This window comes from Triturus cristatus, chromosome 7 (genome assembly GCF_964204655.1).
Source record: "Triturus cristatus chromosome 7, aTriCri1.1, whole genome shotgun sequence".
Classification (NCBI taxonomy): Eukaryota; Metazoa; Chordata; class Amphibia; order Caudata; family Salamandridae; genus Triturus; species Triturus cristatus.
Window position 1 is genome coordinate 1,663,044,233 of NC_140590.1, and position 20,978 is coordinate 1,663,065,210.

The window sequence follows — 20,978 nt, forward strand, 5'->3', positions numbered from 1 at the left end:
GATTAGAACTCTTGAGCAACTACAAATAACAGAATAAGATAAAACCATACTTACCACAGAAATAAGTCGTCGAACAATAGCTAAGTACTGAGAGAGAAATACCTCCACGAAAAGAGAAGAAAGCATTAAACACACAGATGAATAATTACCAATAGGAAAAGACCTCAAACACAGTAAGTAGTATACCAAATTAAAATAGATAACGTCAGGTTTAAAAGAAAGCAGAAGTTCTTAACAGATAAATGTAACTATATTACAGGTGTGCAAAAAAGAAAAAGAAGCTGTGAATTAAGGCAGATACCAAGGAAGATAAGACATAGGAGAGTAAAGAGAAAAATAGGAAAGTAAGTGAGAAGCTCAGAGAGAAAGATTTATATGAGGCAGATAAACCTTGGGTTCTAGCTATTTCCTTTTTTTTTTTTTTTAATTGCAGACGAAGAATATAGTTAATGAAATAAAAGCACACACAGAAAAGAAATAGAAGAGAAGCAGAGTTCTGAAATTGGCATGGTAAGGAAATAAGGCAATAGGGGTTAAGAGATAAGAGAGGTTAAGGACTAAAAGTTTATGATAACAATAACTCTTATCTACAGGTTATCTCTTCAGCAAAAGAAGTCTGCTGGACGGACTCCTGAAGGAAGCCGCAGAACAGTCTCTTCTCTCTTTTGTTATTTTATCCACTTTCCCCCTTCCCCCTAGATAGCCACTCTAGAGACTTGTCACACTAAGCTCTGGATTGCTGTCGGGGTGGATTTGGGAACTAGCATCTCTGTTCCTGTGTAAGTTTGAGTACCGTAATTAGAGTCTGACAGAGTGAAGTGCCCACGTTGCATTTTACACCCGAACAGAGATGGCTGAGGGAATAGACGTACAAGGTTTAGGAACAATATTAGATACCATACAAAAAGAGTTAAGTGCAGTCCGAGAGGAAAACCAGAACCTCAGATTAGAAGTAGTAAATTCTAGAAAAGAAACCGCAGAATTGGCGCAAAGACTTAGACAACCTTTTGGTTCAGGGTCGGACGCTCAAGCTTCATTGACAGAAGGGACTAATAGGATGACAACTCAGGTGATTCACTCCCTCTCACCTGTCATTCCATTAGCGGCACCCGAGCGTTTTAGTGGGGATCCGCAGAAGGCTCAAATGTTTATTACGCAGTGCCCATTACATTTCATGTGCCGCCCTTCCATTTTTCCAGATGCTCAGTCTCGAGTGGCCTTTGTGTTGTCATACTTAAGTGGGGATGCAGCATCCTGGTCTTTGCCTCTGATTTCAAAAGACGATCCCATTTTGCGGAATTATGAGAACTTCAAAGAAGAGTTCCTTCGAATATTTGACAGAAGGCGGATATCCCAAGCCGTAGACAACGAACTACTCGACCTGAAACAGGGCAACCGCGATGTGGTCTCTTATTTGGCTCAATTCAATAAACTAGTGGTGGAAACCAACTGGCCTGAGAGTAAGAGAGCAGCGGTGTTTTATCAAGGTTTAAGAGATGAGCTAAAGGATGCATTGGCCGGAATACCCAATAGACCCACAGAAATCTCCGCGTTGGTGGATTTAGTGCTGGAAATCGATTTCTGTCATGGGGAAAGAAAAGGTGAAAAAAGGAAAGATTTCAAGTCAGTAATTCCACGATTTGATCGAGTAAGGTCGGAAGGAGGACGAAGCAATGAAGGTCAGCATGGCATCGAACCAATGCAGATTGGTACAATACGGGGTCCTCTTTCCAAAGAAGAGAAGGAAAAGAGAAGAACTAACAACCTATGCATGTACTGTGGATCGGGAGGTCATTTTGTACGTGCGTGTCCGAAGAAACCCAAGGGAAGTTTCAAGCCGAAGGAAAACTAAAGGCACCATCTGTTGGAGGAGTTGAACAGGTGGATGCGATTTTCGAACAGACTCCAAAAGAACATAGGGTGGCCAATACTCTACAGTCTGCAGCGCCACATCTAACTTTATCCATGGAAATCAGGTTTCGACACGTGACGCTGAGGGAAGTCTCAGTGATGATCGACTCAGGAGCCACCGGAAACTTTTGCTATCTAAAGTTTGCGAGGAAGGTGGGAATCGAAGCCATCAAAAAGTTAAAAGCAGAGCCCGTTAGGGCAGTGGATGGAACCAACCTGTCCTCTGGTCCAATAGTCAGTCACACAGAATTAATTCATCTGATCTCGAATGACGGACATGAGGAGAAGATCCAGTTTAACTTAATCAATGCCCCCCAATTCCAGTTGATCCTTGGGCTACCCTGGCTTAGAACATAATCCAACAATCAACTGGTGTACCAGAGCCATTAAGATGGAATCAGATTATTGTTTGGGAAATTGTTTCAGGGGCCAGCTGCAGGAGCAAGAGGTGAATCCTGCACATTCGTTGTGTCAGACGGGAGAATCAATTTGTGTAATTCATGTGCAAGACATACCAGAGGAATATCGAGATTTTGAAGACGTATTCAATGAAGTGGAGGCAGAACAATTACCACCCCACAGACCTTATGATTGTAAAATTGAGATCGAACCCGGTTCAAATCTACCTTGCAGCCGTGTGTATGCCCTTACGGAAAAAGAACACCATCACCTAAAAGAGTATTTGGACAAGTATCTAGCAAACGGCTTCATTCGTCCCTCGCAGTCCCCAGTCTCCTCGCCCCTATTTTTTGTGCCAAAGAAAGAAGGAGATTTGAGGACTTGCATTGACTACAGAGCCATCAATAAGATTACAAAAAAGAACCGTTATCCATTGCCGCTAATATCTGTTTTGATAGATCAAGTGAAAGGAGCAACAATTTACACGAAGTTGGATCTGAGGGGAGCGTATCATCTGGTGAGAATGAAGGAGGGCGATGAGTGGAAGACAGCTTTCAGAACGAGGTTCGGCCTATTTGAATATCAGGTTATGCCCTATGGGCTATGTAACGCTCCCGCAGCCTTTCAACACTTCATAAACGATGTATTGAAGGAATTAATCGACCAGTGTGCACTGGTGTACATCGATGACATCCTTATCTACTCTGAGAACAAGGAAGAACATCAGGATCAGGTTAGAAGGGTCTTGCAGAAGCTGAGAGAAAACAGACTGTTTGTAAAGCTAGAGAAGTGTGCCTTCAGTGTCTCTCAGGTTGAATTTTTGGGCTTTGTAATTTCACCAACAGGCATTCTTATGGACCGCAAGAAGATCGAAGCGGTGATAAATTGGAAGTCTCCCGAGAGCGTCAAAGAAGTACAAAGCTTTATTGGTTTTGCCAATTTTTACCGGAGATTCATTGGAGAATTTTCGCATAAGATTTTGCCACTCACCCGTCTATTGAAAAAAGGGGTCAAATTTGAATGGACAACTGAAGCTGAAGAAGCCTTCCAATCCCTAAAGAGAAGTTTTACGTCAGCCCCAATCCTACAACATGCAGATCCGACTGAACCATTTTATGTGGAGACCGATGCCTCTGATCAGGCGGTGGGAGGAATTTTGTCCCAACGAAGCAAGCAAACGGGGCAGCTGCATCCAGTCGCCTATAGGTCAAGAAAATTAACTCCGGCAGAAATAAACTATACCATCACAGAGAAGGAGCTATTGGCCATAAAAGACGCATTCAAAGATTGGAGACATCATTTAATGGGGGCACAGCATCAAGTCACAGTATATACAGACCATAGAAATTTAAAATTTCTAAAAACAGCCAGAACCTTAACACCAAGACAATTGCGATGGTCGCTGTACTTTGCTGATTACGATTTCGTCATTACTTATCGACCAGGGGCCCAGAACAGAAAAGCAGATGCCTTGTCTAGGATAGACACCGAAAATCAAAAGACACCTGTAGGAAATCAATCCATTATCCCAAGTGAGAAGATTATTGGAGCAATCACTTCAGTTGATCTTGAACAGGGTATCGCTGACGCAATGGATGAAAAGACCTTGAAAGAGTGGGCGAAGGAGGAAGGAAGAGAGGTTCGTAATCAGTTCCCCTACTTCCAAGGAGCTCTGTATATTCCCACTAAAGAGTTGCAGCAACAGATTATCAAGGAATGCCACGATGCAAAGTTGGCAGGACATAAGGGAGAGGCAAAGACCAGAGAACTGATCCAGCGACACTACTGGTGGCCTGAAATGTCGAAGAGTATTGAGCAATATGTTAAGACTTCTAAGATCTGTGCTCAGGGAAAATCCGAAAGGCAGGCCCCAAAAGGTTTAGTTATGCCCTTACCCACTCCACCTTATCCTTGGCACACTGTTACATTAGACCTCATAACTGACTTACCCCTTATTCAGGGCTACAATACCATCTTAGTAGTAGTAGATTCCCTTTCTAAAATGGCTCATTTTACAGCTTTAAAGGGAGTGCCAACAGCTAAGCAGTTGGCGACTCATTTTAGTGCTCAAATAGTGAAAATACATGGAATCCCTAAAATAGTAATCACAGATAGGGGTCCACAGTTCATTTCCCACTTTTGGAAATCTTTCATGGAAGGGTTGGGTACAGAAGTCCGTTTTTCCACCAGTTACCACCCAGAAACTGACGGTCAAACCGAGAGGGTGAACCAGGAACTTGAACAGTATCTGAGATTGTTTCTTTTGAAACAAGAAGGAAATTGGTCGGATTATTTGTGGGCAGCAGAGTTCGCCCATAATAATGCAAAGAATGTTTTGACTGGGTATTCCCCTTTCTTTATGAATTATGGAAGACATCCCAACTCGACCCTCAGGCAAACCGAGATCTCAGTTCCGGCGATGGAGGAGATTGTAACACAGTTAGATCAGGTACATAAGAGGGCATTTGAAAATCTTGAACTAGCTAAAGAAAAATATAAGAGTTATGCAGACAGAAAGAGACGAGTAGGCCCCTCATTGGAAATAGGAGACAAGGTTTGGTTAAGTACTAAGAATTTGAGATTGAAAGGTAATCGGAAGTTTCAACCGAGATTTATTGGTCCATATCTGGTAGAGGAGAAAATAAATCCGGTGACTTACCGAGTTCAATTGCCACCAAAGTTGAAAATACATCCAGTTTTCCACATATCCCTGTTGAAGAAGGCTCCAGAAGATCTGCGAAAAAACCTGCCTCCAAGGCCTCTTCAGCTAGAGACTGGTACTGAATTTGAAGTCAAGGAAATTCTAGACTCCAAAATACAAAAAGGGAAGTTATACTATTTGGTGGACTGGAAGGGTTATGGGCCCGAGGAAAGGTCTTGGGAACGAGAGGAAGATGTCCATGCTCCAAGATTAGTCAAGGCCTTTCACCTACGATCACCAACTAAACCCCAGAGGAGAGAACCTACCTTGTTGGAGGGTACTGTCAGGAACCCAAGATTACAGATAGGTTTAATTGCGCATCGAAGACTCAAAGTTTGTACACCCCGAGCAATGGAAGGTTCATGGGTGGAGCTGACTCGGAAATGGCGCCAGAAAAGGCCACCAGAACTGAGTAGCTGTTAGCGTTCTAGTGTTTGGCAGAGAACGCGCTGGAATCCTAGGTGAGGCTCGCGCTGCCTAGGAACTGCGCACTTCACCAAGAATTCTAGAGAGTCAGGTGCGCATTCCAGTGCGCGCTGACTAGAAGAGTTTCAGTTCTCGCTCGAAGGCTTTTCAGAATCTACCCTGAAGAGTTTTCGGAAGTCAGTAGATACAAGTTCGAAATCCGAGTTCCATGAAGTAAAGTGACTTTTGAGGAGAACAGCAAATCTTAGTTGTGAAGATTTCGCACCGAGTCGTCAGGAAGAGGAAGCAGCGTCAACAGGAGCATCTGAAGGAAGCACAAGAAAAATGAAGCTAAGTTAACGAGTGTATATTTGTCACGTCAGAGAACTGAAGTGAATTACCGAAAGCAATAGAGTCATAGAACTTACTGTGAGGGAAGTGGCTTTACTGTAATTCTTCACAGAGGTAACGAGTAGTAACGACAAGTCCTGAAAAAGAATTGCAATATAGATTAGAACTCTTGAGCAACTACAAATAATAGAATAAGATAAAACCATACTTACCACAGAAATAAGTCGTCGAACAATAGCTAAGTACTGAGAGAGAAATACCTCCACGAAAAGAGAAGAAAGCATTAAACACACAGATGAATAATTACCAATAGGAAAAGACCTCAAACACAGTAAGTAGTATACCAAATTAAAATAGATAACGTCAGGTTTAAAAGAAAGCAGAAGTTCTTAACAGATAAATGTAACTATATTACAGGTGTGCAAAAAAGAAAAAGAAGCTGTGAATTAAGGCAGATACCACGGAAGATAAGACATAGGAGAGTAAAGAGAAAAATAGGAAAGTAAGTGAGAAGCTCAGAGAGAAAGATTTATATGAGGCAGATAAACCTTGGGTTCTAGCTATTTCCTTTTTTTTTTTAATTGCAGACGAAGAATATAGTTAATGAAATAAAAGCACACACAGAAAAGAAATAGAAGAGAAGCAGAGTTCTGAAATTGGCATGGTAAGGAAATAAGGCAATAGGGGTTAAGAGATAAGAGAGGTTAAGGACTAAAAGTTTATGATAACAATAACTCTTATCTACAGGTTATCTCTTCAGCAAAAGAAGTCTGCTGGACGGACTCCTGAAGGAAGCCGCAGAACAGTCTCTTCTCTCTTTTGTTATTTTATCCACTTTCCCTCTTCCCCCTAGATAGCCACTCTAGAGACTTGTCACACTAACCTCTGGATTGCTGTCGGGGTGGATTTGGGAACTAGCATCTCTGTTCCTGTGTAAGTTTGAGTACCGTAATTAGAGTCTGACATACTACAAATGCTATTCACAAAAATACGTGCGGAGCCTCCGCCTCTCCAATCTTTTTAATGCGGAGTTATTAGCCATAGTTGCAGAGGTCTCCGCTGCCTTAGCCCAAACGTTTTTTTAGTAAATGTGGGAGGAACCTGGGGGAGTGGCAGAAAAATGGGGAATACTTATTTCTAAATAGGGGGATTTGGGGAGGGTGAAGGAGGCGGTCAGGGAGAGATAAGGTGTGTTTACTGAGGAACATGCAAATACAAACACCCACGAAAACATAGTAAATCCACTGCTATTAAGAAACTGCATTCCAAAAGTTACTGCAGCCAAAAAGACCCCAACACAGTCATAAATGCTCTCCAGCTCAGACCTGGAGTAAGTCCAGCACCACACATGGCAATTAGCGGGTACTGCAACACACTCCCATAGGAAACTATGGAGGCAGAGATTTGAAGGAACACCCTATAGGAAATAATGTTACATAAAATAATTTATTTCGAATTTTTTATTTACATATGTATATATATATATATGTGTATATGTGTGTGTGTATGTGTGTGTGTGTTATTAAGTGTTACATTGATATACAATTTAAACTCATTTTAATCAATAATTTATTTATTTTTATTAATAATGAAAAATATTAAACTTTTAGTTAAAAATGTAGTTAACTTTTAGGTAAACATTTTTAATTGATTATACAAATACATTTGAAAATCTTTCACTAGTTAAAAATAATAGTGAGGTTGGTTTTAAAAAAACATTTTAAATCATTATTTTAAATTAAATGTATGTCTTTCATTTATTTAATTATCTATAAAGCATTTATTTAATTAGTTAATGTGCCGTAGCGGTTTGCTTTTTAGATGTATGTTAATAATAATTATTTGAACTTAATTTACATTTTTGTTTTACACTAAAATGTTGTTTTCATTTTTAATATTTATTGAACATTATTATTTTTCCGTATACTATACCATACGGACATCTCCACTCTTAGGGCGGAGACCTGAGCCTAAGTGTGAAAAGTTATTTTTAGTCACATCCCACTCATAATTCCCATTCCAGCATGCTCCATCCCCGTTTTGATTGGGTATGGACATTTATGTCTAAAGGGCTTTTAATTTAGGCAAGAGATACAGATGTGGGGACTCTGAATTAAACCCTGGCTCTTGGGTGCCACCCTCATACCATGGGATTGAATATAAGATGAAACCCTAAAAATAGTCCTGCCACAAAATAAAAACTGTAGAACCCAGAAGTCTCATTGCTCAAACAGCAATGCTCCAGCCCAACAATAGGCTTTACGAAGTGGTGGGTGAGGTCCAGATGACCCGGCGTTGGATCTCAGGTGCGTATTTGGGGACACCGGCCCTTATGCTTTGCAATGAAACTGGTGACAAATAATGGGCCTGCCCCCACTATAGAGTCCTGAGGATGTCCTTTTGATTAGGGGCATCTAACTTGGAATCCACTGGCCATGGTCAGTATTTTCTGATGGTCGGGCATCAATGGGATTGAGGCCACCCACTTTCGTCACTGGTGACATATTTTCCCGATGGGAACTGTTCAGTTTTGTGTTAGGCTTGACTGTGGCTTCAACTGGTAATATCTCCAGAACTGTAAGGGTTAAGAAGATGGTTCAAATGGTTTTGGAATCAGGTTGATGTTGAAGAAAATGGAGCAGGTCCTTGATGAAGATGTTTTTTTTGCTTCCGCCTGGACAGCTGAGCTGTGGAGTCCTAGTGGCTTCTGGACTCACAAAGTCTGTTGAGCTGTCCTCATCTGGGCCCTTCCAGTCTGCTGAGTCTAGTGCGGGTGTTCAAGGGGAACTCGTCACGTCTCCTGGCAGTCATGGCTCAGATCCACAACATGGGGATTCCTTCTTGTCTTAGGTGAGCTCAGTGAAGCAACGCCACAGAGTTCCCCAGACTAAGGCCAAATATACAGGGAGAATGCCAACTGCATGAAGGTTACACTCCTGGTTCTCTGTTGCCTTGTTCTCCAAAACTAGTGTGCAGGCCTCCTGGGTGTCCAGAGGATGGTGATGAACCCTGTACTGAATGAGTGGAGGGGCACAGCATTTATATACCTCTGGTGACCAAGCCAGAATGCTTGAGCCAACCAAAGGGTCTTCCACTTTGAAAGGTTAATGGGCTTCCCAAGTCTTGGGGGAGTATCTTGTCCTTCTTGCTGGGCAGATTTCATTGGCTTTAGAGACTAGAGTTCACCGTCATATCAGTACTGAATGATCAAGGTGTTCTGTGTATTGAGCCTGTTGAAGTTATGCATCTCCTTTTGTATTATGTGAGAACAGTTAACGAGGACTCGAACGCGGTCATTTTGGCAGCAGCCGACAAGAACGCATTGATGCTCCAAGCCACCGTCCATACGTGGACTGGCGGTACAAGCGGACAATGGATTTCACCACCTTCCTGCACTCATCTCCCTATTTAAGAGCAGAACTCGGAACGGACACACACTATCTTTAAGTGCAGAATCTTGTGTGTTTTCACCTTGAAGGCTGGATTGCTCAGGGCTTTAGAAAAAAGACTTGTCTCAAGAAGTGGACACCTTTTCCTATGGGGCATGTTTCTCATTCACTCCTGCAAGAATGTGGCCCAATGCTGATTTTTGTGTTTTAATGCAACAAGTTTATGTTGGGTTTTTAGCCTTTCTGCGGCCGCAGACTCTGATGATTCAGGCATTTCTGATATTTTCTTATACTTTGAACCCCTTGTAATTGCAAAATTCTAGTGGCTTGGCCCCCTATTACTTTTGGAACATTTTCTTAGTACAGTATGTATTTCATTCTCAAACCCCAAAATGGAGGGGGTCCCATCAGTGGCGTCACTAGGGTTGGTGTCACCCGGTGCGGGTAACTCATGGTGTCACCCCCTCACGACTTACCGCATGGACCTCCTCCGCCCCGAGTCCGCCAGTGGACACAGTTGGCAAATAACGGTACCATACAGAATCCTTAGTAACGTTTGTAAATGTAGGTCCTATATTTACAAAATGTGCCTGTTAACAACAGTGTGATAATGATTCGTTAATCAGGTTGTACAGTGGGCTACCTGCTAGTCAACAGTTTGTTGGAATTTATAATATCATAGGTATGGTACTTTTTACTGGTGTGGTGTTCCCACTATCCATCAACACGATATATCAGTGGTCGAAGTGGGGGAAAAATAGTAGGGGAACTGTGGGCGGAGAATCAAAGGGCGGGAATAACCCAAGGATTGGATCAGTGGGCAGAGCCAGAGGCGTGGCCAGAATGCGCAAACATCCCAATTTTTTGTATTTGTTTGGTTTCACTGCCCAGTTTTATCAACCAATGGATACACATGATTATTTAAGGTTATAATGAGTTATTGACAGTAAAATGTGTTCACAAAGTGGGATATGCTTCTAATCACAGAATGTCCCCAAATACAATAAAGTGTGGAAGCACAAGCCATTTGTCTCCGAGCCATGGAGTTTCTGTCATCAGCACTTCTCCCTTTACCAAAACAGCAGTTCAAACATGAATGGCTAAAAATCCTAGTTTGCAAATGTTTTCTAAATAATAATGGCTCTGCCATATTTGCCTCATAATGCAAGATCTGCAGCATGATCTCACCATTTAAACTAATAAATTGTTTGTTGCTCAAACGTATCAAAAGTTAAGAAAAAATGTGACTTGTGTTGCTGCGGAGTAGATGACAGTTAATAGCTCACTGTTCTATGTTAGGATTTTAACTTATAACCTGCAAGTAACAAAAGGATCTCTCTGACAAAAGCAGTAGCCCACTGGCCTATTTACATTATGTGCACTTTGTGATCTGCATGGTACATGTTCTTTGCAGCAGGTACATTAACCCTCTGAGCTACCTTTCCATGAGTCAAATCTTCCATTAGACAAAATTCCGATCTCTCTCTAGGAAGAACATTAATCACCAGAGTCATCATGACATTTTTATTGTTACCGAAAATTACTGGAGGCCAGGAAGGAGGCAGCAAGCGCTTTTAAAACCATAATATACTTGCAAAAATGATGCCTCCACCGAAAGTGAGCACCTGGTGCGGTCACACCGGCTGCACCGCCCTAGAGCTGGCCCTTCTCAAGGGTCCTGTGATCTCAGTGACAGGGTCATTGTTCTAGGGTGTACTGCTTCATAGGCTTGCCGCAAAACTGGAGGTGAACTTCAGTATGAATAGTGGTGGACAAGCCTTGAAGGTTAACCTACACTTGTCATGCTAGGGTCCACCTGCTGGTGCTACGACACCATCCGGGGCTTCTAATGTCTTGCGAAGCCTTCTAAGGTCTAGCATGAGATAGTGCTCTCTCAGGAGAGTGGTCTGGCGGACTGGTTATTAAGGCTGAACCTGGTTCCCCAGTTCCAAATTCAGCAGCTCTGGCCATAGTGCCACATCCTCTCCCCCACTGAACACCATACTGCCTCACTGAGAAAAACTCAGACTGCCTTCAACTACAACCCAATTGTTGCCAGCTATAAACACCTGGATACGGCTCAATTTAAATTACGCACTGGGCAAGAGCAATATGTGGCCTACAAAAAAAAGTGACAGCATCCTGGAAAAAGCAAACAATCATAGGGAATGCAACATTTTGCAAACCATGTGAAATGTAAGCAGGAACAACATGGTTACCTTAACGCTTTTACACTCACTGTTCAGAAATCAGTGAGTGCTTTTGCCTGAAAAGTTAAGGACATGACAACAGGGCCCTGAATGGACCCATTTAAATGGCCATTGCTTATATCCTTACAAAACGTAAGCAGTATGGTAAAAAAAAGACAACATCCCTAGATACAGTACAAATTTTGTTTTTCAATCCTCACATTGCAGTACCTCCAGGATTGGTGCACTAGCTCCAAGCCCAGGGAAAACAAAGCCAAGACAACAAAAATAGCGCTTCACTGGCAAACTCTGTAAAAGTGGCGCTAATGTGTTTGGGTGTGAATAAAAATCAATCTGGACAGTTTGCTACCACTCTGTCTTACTTTATTTAGTTATTTACTTTTCATATTTTTAAACTTTTATTCCTGATGCTGCATTTTGGAATTAAATGTCAGAAAAATACGACATTGATTTCCAGCAAAAGTGATTTTCTTTTTTGGATCCATTTCACAGGGAAGCAAATAAAAGAAAGGAGAGTAGACAGTGTGCACTGCTCACAGGCACGTCCTCTTCCTAAAAGGTTAGGTTGCTCTGCGCACACGGGCCCCAGGGCCGGCTTTTGCGCTGGTGGCGCCCTGTGCGACAATGTTTGTTGGCGCCCCCCCAATGACCACCTCCACCACGGATTCTCTCACTAGCACCCTTTAACAGTGACCAAGTCACCATAACCACACTCTCTCAGATGCATTGAATTAGTTATATAGCGCCACTCATACCAGTGTAGGGTGTCCGAGCACTTTGCATCACACACACATTACACAGAGACAATCAATCATAGGTGTGTAAATCCGTGTATAGGAAATGATACATAAACCAAAGGACTGAAAGTGTAGGAGTCACATGTCATCCATACTGGTAGGCAGGATAGTGCTTGGTGTGGAGAAGCACAAACGCAGAGTCGAAAAAGAAACAGCATAGTTGGGAGTTTTCTTTAATAATAAGAATCTATTTCTAGCCAAATTAACCCTTTTTGCAACATTAATCAATCAATGTTCTAATAATGTATATTTTGAGGTGTGTATGCAGTTCTATGATGAAAGTTAATAGTTCACTATTCTATATTAGGAGTTATAAATTGCAAGTAACAAAAGGATGTCTCTTTTGAAAGCAGTAACCTGCTGATCTGCACTCTGTAATCTACTTGGCACACGTTCTTTGCAGCAGGCATATTAACCCTCTGCACTAACTTCACCTAAGTCAAAACCTCAACTTTACAAAACACTGATCTCTCTCCAGGAAGATAATTAATCACACCAGTTATCTTGACATTTATGTGAGGCCTGGTAATTGCTGGCGGAAAGAAACGCTGCAGCAGGTGCTTCAAAAGCTTAATAAACTTTCAAACACGGCGCCCCCAGGAAGCCAGCACCCGGTCGCACCACCCTAAAGCCGGCCCCTGACGGGCCCTGTTGGTGTCACCCCACTTGAGGGTGTCACCCGGTGCGGTCCGCACCCCCCGCACCCCCATAGTGACGCCGCTGGGTCCCATGAAGTTCACCTCTGCTTAACCCCTTGAGTGCCCATGACGAGATGGTCTCGTCATGGGCCGCGGTTGCGCTGTGCCCATGACGAGACTATCTCGTCATGAGCCCCGCCCGCTAATGAAACGCCCGGCACAGGGCGTGGAAAGGGCGGGGTACACAAGGGGTTAAACAAAATGTAATGGCCATCTCTCCCACACAGAGGATCTGAGACTGGAAATGGGGGCTTCTCTAACTATGCTTTACATATATCTTTTAGGGAGAATGGCCACCTCCCACTTCTTGACACATAGGCCCTAGCTCATGTTGTTCTTTTACGATAAAGCAGTCACTGTTTTCCCTTGTTATTTCCTGAATACAACAAAAACAACAAGGAAGCAAAGAGAAGCTTAAGAGAAGACAAGCAAAGTTTCATGATAGTCTTGCCACAAAAGCTCAGGAAGCAGCAAGCCATGGAAACTTGAAAGAACTCTACATCATAACAAGGAAAGTCTCTTGCAGATAAAGCAAGCCAGAAAGACCTGTTAAAGACAAAAGGTTGAAGACAATCATGGATAATGAAGGCCAACAATGAAGATGGGTGGAGCACTTTGACGAACTGCTGAAACAGACCATGTCGCAGTCTCCACCAGACATACAGCCAGCTGACAAGGACTTGCCAATACACTGCAGCAGACCAACTAAAGAAGAAATACGGCAAGCCATCAAACATACGAGAAATTAGAAGGCAGAAGGACCCGACAACTTCCTGCAGAGGCACTGAAGGTGGACATTGAAACATCGGTAGATATACTCTACTCCATGTTTGGAAGGATCTGGGAAGAGGAAAAGGTGCCATCAGACTCCAGTGCTTAATTTGTGCCTGTGCATTCCGGTGCTTAGCACCGGCACTTAATTCTCAGGGCCGGGTTTATTTAATTTTTCTTCCCCGAGCGGTGGACCCAGTAATTGTTGAAAAATGGAAGTAAAAGAAGATCCTAATCAGTAAAGAAAGCATGCTTTGCTTTTTTTCAATTTATTTATATATCCTGCAGATGGTTGGGGGAAAGTCTTCCACTCAAAAATGGCGGTCTGTTTGCAACCAGTCAGTCAGCAAAGTTTTAGTTATTACAGTTGTCCTTGAATGAGGGCCGGCCGCTACAGCCTAGTGTTTCTTTTCGCCGGTTGGAGGATGAATGCTGCGTGGTGTCATGATTGGCTCCAGGGCAGCCCCAGTCACTGGTGGCGTCTACCTGGAGGGGCCAGGCAGCAAGGGTTAATGCTTCCAGAGCCCCCAGCCACGTGGAAACCCTCATGCAGAAGCGTTTTACGAACTTACTCCGGTTCGTCCTGGCTTTTCAGCCTCTGCAGGTCAGTAGCGCTCGCAGTTCATGGAAGACTCTTGACATCGGTTTGACCCTTGTGTAAGCAGTACAATTTCACCCAGAAAACATTTCTGTAGAGATTATAAAAGTATTAACTTGCATGGTGGTTTTGCTTTTGTGCTGCACATGCCTTCTAATGGCGTAGTAGCTTTGAAAGTCCACAGTAATGGAGAAGACGAATTGCCAGGACTCCTGTTGAAAAAACACTCCACCGGGAAGATGAAACACATTTTATGTTTTAATCGTAAACTGCTGTTTTTCAAAACCTCTACCAATATTCATAACACGTTCTAAGTGCAAACAAAACAGTTCTCAGGTTTATGTACAGGGCTGAAAATGGAAACTATACTCCGGAATCCCATAAATTGAGGGTCAACGGGTAGCAGTAGAACGGGGATTAAGTCAAAAGGGGTGATGTGTTAAATTTATCTTTATTTTAATTTCTGTCCCAAATACAGTAGAAACAAAGCGTAAAGATCTCTCCAAACACAGAAGTGATGTTGGTAGTCTTTATTTGTAGTACATAGGTATAAGTACCTCCAGCTTCCTCTCCCAGCTCCAACTCCACAGCTTCCACTCCTCTACTTCAAAGCATAACATTCCATACTAGCAACAAGCCTACATTCCATCATAAACAAGTCTCCACACACCTTCCCCCCTTACATGGAATAACAGTAACATGAAAACATAATATAATATAATACATTCCCACAAAATTGAGTGTGCAGCAAATCATGTAAAGCAGCTAAGGAGCTTGGCATTTAGAAACATTTCATGTACTCCAAGCAGATCCATCTGCCAAGATAAGGACATTTTTCTTAACTGCTTTCACTTGTATAGGTTGCTTGAATTTACTCTCTCCTTTGATTACAATCCCTCCTCTTCTCACAGCAACCCAATCTCCTTCTTTTATGTCGGAATCTTTGACTCCTTTTTTTTGGTTATCATAACTCGTAGCAACCTTTTGCTGTTTCCCCACACTATCCTCCCCTGCAGCACGATTAACCCACACACATTCCTTGTTTTTAAGCCATCCAGGAAATTCTTTCACTCCAGGCTCACGTCCCTTAAGAGAAACAAATGGAGAAACTCCAGTTATTGAATGTGGCGTTACTTTATACGATCACACCAACTTCTTTAGCTCGTCAGACCACGACAAATCATTACTTAATGAAAGCTGAATATTTTCCATTAGCAGACAGTTAATTCTTTCGACTAAACCATTAGCCTGAGGCATGAACATAGCAACCCTCTCATGAACAACTCCCAATTTACTGAGAAAGTCTCTCATTCTCTTGGAGGCTAGCTGGACTCCATTGTCCGACACAAGAGTTTTAGGTACTCCTTCATTTAAGAATGCTCTTTCCATGAATCCGATTACCTTTTCAGTTTCAATGCAGTCAGTAGATAGATTCCACAACAAACCATTTAGAATGGTAATCCACAAGAATCATTAAAAACCTACTACGTGAACCAAGCTTAGAAATAGGACCAAGGAAGTCAATCGCTACCCTTTCCCATGGCCGCTTAGGAAATTCCATACAAGCAAGTGGAGGTTGTCTCACAACTTTTGTTTTATCGCTCCTTGCACATGCATAACACTCTTTCACAATTTCTTCTATGTCATTGTCCATCCCTGGCCACCAGAAGGACTGCCGGACACGCCTCTTAGTCATGTTTCTGCCTAAGTGTCCTTCATGAGCTATGCTCATTATCTTACTTCTGAGACTGGCTGGCGGCACCAATTTGTTCCTTCTCCACATCTTTCCCTCACTCACACTCAATTCAGTCTCAATATGGTGAGAACTTCTGAAACAAACATCTTGACAAATACTCTCTGTCCATCCTCCTGACACACAATTCATGACCTGCTGTAATATCTCATCATTCAAGGTGGCAGCATCCCACTCCTCCTTATCAAAGGTTTGTTCTTCATTACATCTAATCACTTCCACTCCATCATCCAAATCCTCTTCAATAACATCCACCGGCATTCTAGATAAATAATCAGCTACCACATTCTTCAGACCTTTCATGTACTCCACCTCAAAGTTGTACTCAAGCACAGATAATATCCACTTATAAATTCTTGGGGTTACATTGCCTTCCAGACCTCTACCCCCTTTAAACAAATGCACCAAAGGCTTGTGGTCCGTATGGACTTTAAAAGGCAAACCCCAAACAAAATATCGAAAATGCTTAATCCCCCAACAGCATGCTAGAGCCTCTTTAACAATTACAGAATATGATGCTTCCGCTCCCTGAAGTCTTCTGGATGCAAATCCAATAATTCTTTTGACCCCCTCATACACTTGGGATAAGACCGCTCCAATACCTACAGCACTAGCATCAGTAGTGATAAAAGTCTTGGCACTAACATTCAAATGTCCAAGAGTGGGTGCATGAATGATACCACTTTTCACACATTTAAATGCTTTATCACAGCTGTCACTCCACTCAAATACAATGCCATTCTTCATTAGTAATCTTAATGGCTCCACTATTTCAGTAAATCCACTTATGAATTTAGAACGGTATTCTGCTAACACCATGAAAGATTTTAGCTGATTCTTATTGAGAGGAGTAGGAGCATCACTAATGGCTGAAACAATACTTTTCTTCGGTCTTATACCCGCTTCGGATATCTCGTGGCCTAAATAGGTCACGCAATTATTTTTTTGTTGACATTTTTCACGCTTTATAGTCAATCCATGACTTTCCATACGTTTCAAGACTTCATTCAATACTTCGTCATGGTGTTCACTATCTTTTCCCACTACCAACACATCATCCTAAAAGCATAAAACATTTTTCATGTTGACAAAAATCCGCTGCATAACTCTCTGAAACACCGCTGAGGCAGACGCCAAACCAAATGGCATTCTGCGATAGCGAAATGCACCCAGCGGTGTTACAAATAAAGTAAGATGTCTTGATTCTTCGTTAAGATCAATTTGATGATAGGCCGCAGACATATCGATCACACTGAAAACCACTCCTCCACCCATAGCAGTTAGCATTTCTGAAATATTAGGCAGAGGTTGCCTGTCGACCCAAATATTTCTGTTTAGATCGCGCAAGTCGACACCCAAACAAATTTTGGCTCCACCATCCTTGGGTGCGACTACGATGGGCGCCAACCATTCTGAGGCCTCAATTGGTTCAATGATGCACTGCTGTAATAATTTGTCCAGCTCTGCTTGAAGAGGACCTCTCATCAAATAAGGGACATTCCTTACCTTATGGACAACTGGCACTGCATTTGTTTTAAGAATAATCTTATGAGAAAAATTCACAAGTTTTCCCAATTTATCCGAGAAAATATTATAAAAGTTTTCCATCACACTTGTTTCAAAATTATCAACATTATGAACAGCTAAGGATTTAACAGGTTCAGTGGCATTGGGATTCAACATTATTCCTAAATATTTTTGATGGCGCCAGCCTAATAGGTTGGAACCTTGTTTTGTAAGATACACTCGCCCATAGACTTTCTTTCCAGCAAAGCTTATTACCATCCACTTTAGTTCTAAAATGTCAATAGTTTTCCCAACATAACCTACAGCTTTAATGTCAGGCATGTCCCACAATTAGCTAGAAAAGCCACACTGTGTCATAAGTTTTGATACAAACAATGTAAGGATGCTAGTTGATTCAGGAAGTCTATATACACTGCTGTCTAAAGATATGTATCTTAAGGTTTGGGGTGGCTTTTCTAGCTTATCTGTGCTTTCGGTAGTGATATCAACATCACAAACAGTTCTAGAACACGTTTCACCAGAAATAGAAGAACCTTCAACACACAACATGAGTTCTTGAATGTTTTCGCAAGTATCATCAATCTCATGTACATATGGAGTTTTGAAATTGCAAACTTTAGCAAGATGCCCCTTCTTTCCACATGCTCTACAAATAGTATTTCTAGCCATACACCTAGTGCTGGAGGCAATATGTCCAAGATCTCGACGTCAGTAACATTTGAAAACGCGCGTAGTGGTCTTTGAAGTTATATTCCCAGAACGGTGAACTTCACTTGACTTATTGAAAGACTTAGGTTTCAGATTCCCTATAGGTTTTACAACTTTGGTTTCATCGACACATGCATGGATTTCTGACCCTTTAGAATCTAATTCTTTTGACCCTGAATTCTTTTGTACAATTGAATTAGTACATTTATCCATCTCCTTTATCCATAAGTCAGTATGTTCAAGACCCTTAGCTACTTGTATCGCTTCTTCCAACGTGGCTTCCTTAATAAGTAATTTTTCACGCACTCTTTTGTTGCTGGTACATCTAACTATCTGATCACGTATAAGTGAATCTCCCAATCCTTCAAAGTGACAAGTTAAAGAGAGTCCCCTTAATGCAGCTACATAAGTTGCGATGTCTCCATCTACTTTTTGCGTGCAACAAAAACATTTATGTCTTTCTAGTAGAGTATTAATCTTGGTAACAAACCTCTTTTCCATAATTTGCATACTCATATCATATCATATATATTACTTGGCTGTCCATCACCCATCCCCAGTGAAATTTCTGGAAGATTTTCATATAAATGACGTCCCTCAACACCTAAATGGTGGAGTAGAATAGCTTGTTTACGTACAGGACCATATTTATCTGCCCCAGTTGCTAAAATGTAGGTTAAAAATAACTTTTTCCATTCTTTCCAAGGAATAGAGGGCTGACCAGGGGTGGGGAGTAAAGAAGGAGGAGCCGCTAGACCTTGATCAGCCATAGAAAGTGATATGAAGAGCTAATAATTTGTGTACTAAGACAATGCTTAACAGTTTAAATTAAAGTTCACCTGTAAAAAAAATGATGTTAATGAAAATAATAAACTAAATGAACAAATTACTGTCAAATTTCTGAAAGTCAAATGATCCTGCCGTTGAAAACGATGAGACGATGTTCCTGCGCTTGAAAATAGCTCTATTCGATGAAATGACGAATTTGCGATGTGAAGAAACATCAGAAGACAACCAGGTCTCTAGAACAAAACTTTCCCAATTTGTTAAAATGTCCGCCGTGCATGTCTTGCGTATGTTTCTAGAGGAAGTTGGGCACAATCATCAGAAATCCATCCCAACTTCCTAAAATGGCCGCCACGTTTCCAGGATGCGTGTGCGAGCGTGCCAATTGGAATAAGGGCGTCCTAGGGAGACGTCAATCGTTTGAAGAATGCAGTACTTAGCGTGTGAAGACTGCCTCGCGCGTTGCCTTATTAACGGTAATTAAACTTCTTTTAGGCACTTTTTCGAAAATTCACAACTTTATCACAGCAATTACAACAGTCATTTAGCTGCAAATCGTAGCGCAATTTTGACAGGCTCAATAGCGCAATGTTGACAGCGTTAATAGCGTAATGTTGGGGAGCCTTAATAACGCAATGTTGACATCATCCTTTAATAGTGCCACACATCTTAGCCAGCCATTCTTCACAATGGTGGCGCAGTGATTGCAAATAGTAGTGGAATGTCGACAGTAGCGTAGAAAAGATATCCTTAGTAACGCAAAGTTGACAGCTTAGAATTGTTGTCGTTAGCACATTAACGAAATGTAGTTCACGCAACAGAACAAAAGCAGCACGCAGAGCATCTAACATGGGAATTGAAGTATAGCGCCAGTTCAGTGGGAGAGAAATCTTAGATAGAAGCGCTAGTAACATAGAAATCTTGGATTCTCATGAGACACAAAGTACATACCAGCTACTAAGTATCTTGATTCATCCATTGAAACGCTGGGTTCATGTAAATTTTAAAGTACATACCAGAAACTAGGTATGTTAAAATTCTTCCAGGGGTGGAGGTACTTGATGTCCGCCCCCTGCGCAGACTGGTTCCGTCATCGCCAATGTAAAGATCTCTCCAAACACAGAAGTGATGTTAGTCTTTATTTGTAGTACATAGGTATAAGTACCTCCAGCTTCCTCTCCCAGCTCCAGCTCCACAGCTTAAACTCCTCTACTTCAAAGCATAACATTCCAGCCTAGCAACAAGCCTACATTCCATCATAAACAAGTCTCCACACAAAGACCCATCCAAGTGTATTAATGAGTCTGTTTTGTCTTACCGAAGTGGTCACAAACAGTCTGCATTTTAACATGTCTTACACTGTGAATGCACCTGCTGCAGCTGAATGTATCTTTGTGTACCCAGCACGTTCCTGGGTACAGCAGTTAAAATAAGATAATGGGTGGTCAGTGCATTTGCTGGTGACATCTGTATGCAGTCTTGTTACAGGATTGACTCATTGTGAAATAGCATACAACATAGTTCTGTTGGTGACTGCTTATGTTCTAGAGAATCTTGGCTGTTACCTTATGTCACAATTTAACTTAGAGAGCTATGAACCAGCATCAAGGAGCTGCACTCAAACTGGAAAGCATACGATAAGAACCGTACTGTCTTTTATAATTCTATGTGTGTTAAAAAGGGTTCCTTTGGGAAGTAATAAGCACTTATTAGAACGCTATCTAAGTGGTGATTAGTATAATTACTCCCTCTTCGTATTTGCTCCCACCTGGTTGTTGTTAGCTGGACGCTCTGCCGCTGCCCTAGGAGGGGCTCTGATTGCTGCCTGCTGCTGTGTGTGGCGTTGCTCTCGTGGGGAGAAGGCACTGCAAGGGACTCCGGATACCAGGAGCCCGTGCGCCATACCACCTGTGCTCCTCCACGCCCCCTCGCCGCAGACCCTTCAAAAAACCTCGCGGAACCCGCTGGCGCGGG